This window comes from Belonocnema kinseyi, chromosome 8, assembly GCF_010883055.1.
Source record: "Belonocnema kinseyi isolate 2016_QV_RU_SX_M_011 chromosome 8, B_treatae_v1, whole genome shotgun sequence".
NCBI classification, from domain to species: Eukaryota; Metazoa; Arthropoda; class Insecta; order Hymenoptera; family Cynipidae; genus Belonocnema; species Belonocnema kinseyi.
In genome coordinates, this window is record NC_046664.1 from 129,377,828 (window position 1) to 129,379,140 (window position 1,313).

General features: G+C 44.8%; 1 protein-coding gene across 3 annotated transcripts in view; it reads right to left on the reverse strand.

Annotated features, from left to right (window-relative positions):
• LOC117178904 (cytochrome c oxidase assembly protein COX18, mitochondrial-like) overlaps positions 1-1,313 on the reverse strand; it is a 128,990-nt gene that overhangs the window by 19,001 nt on the left and 108,676 nt on the right. The gene's annotated exons all lie outside the window — the stretch shown is intronic.

Here is a 1,313-nt window from a genome sequence, read left to right on the forward strand (position 1 = left end):
GAATTTTACCGCCAAGGTTCGAAAGTTCGCGCGCGAACTCCGGACCCGTTATCACACACTTAACAAGTCAAAGCTGCTGACCATCAGGCAGCATCTTGTTGAAAGAATACGTATTCTGTCTGACGCTAAGAGAAGTATAGAGCGTAGGGAGAGGTGGGTCAGAGAAAATCAACAGTTTCTCTCTGACCCATCTCGACTCTTCCAAGACCCTCCAGTTACTGTCGAACACCCACCCAAACCAGAGGAGGTCGAAGTATTTTGGAGAGAAGTCTACGAAGTTCAGCATAGACTGGACGAAGACTCAGAAAATATAAATAGCTTCAAGGCCACTAACTTGTCTGAACACGCTTTATAAGATATTCACAGCTATCCTAAATGATAGGATTGTTTGGGAAATTGAAACTGTGTGGCAAGAAATGTATGAACAACGACGCTTAAAGAAAGGCGTAGCCGGATGTCGGGAGAACCTGCTCATCGATAGATGTGTCTGCAACGATGCAGCATTCTACCAGCGTGACCTATCGATGGCCTGGATTGATTAACGCAAAGCTTTCGATTCGACATCCTATAGACTTATCATCTGTCTTTTGGAAATCTTAAAGGTTCATCCGCAAATAGTTGGGTGCATAGAGAGATTGATGGCGCTTTGGAAAACCAGATTTACTATCTCATCTGGCAAAAATCGTGTGACAACTAACAAGGTCACGTTTCAGAGAGGTGTCTTTCAGGGCGACACCGTGAGCCCACTCCTCTTTTGCCTGCACCTTAACATACCGTCGCCACATTTTCAGCTAAGACATTCCCGATGATAGCTGCAGGGCGTGCCATGCACACCCCGAGTATTTAGCTCACATACTATCTAGTTGTCCAACTCACGCGGGAACAACCTACATTCAAAGGCACAATGCGGCACTAAGAGTGCTTTATTACCATCTCTGTCACTCCTACGGCATTCACCTTAATATCACTCCTGTAAATGCTCCTAGGGAAATTGAGTCAATTGTCGAGAATGGGAAGTGCCGCATATACTGGAACTTTATACTCTCGAAAATTGTTTCTTTTGCTCACTCGAGGCCTGAAATGGTTCTTCTTGACTTCGAGAAGCGAACCATGTTCGTTATTGAATTTTCGGCAATAGCTGACAAAAACATCATAGCCAAGGAGAATGAAAAGAAAGAGAGGTATCGCGACCTTATAAGGGAGTTGCAACTATTGTACCCGGAATATTCTGTTAAACTGATCGTCCTTATCATCGGCGCTCTTGGAGGTGTCAAGCTTTCACTTGCTAATGGCCTAAAAAGCATCCCTGCGTG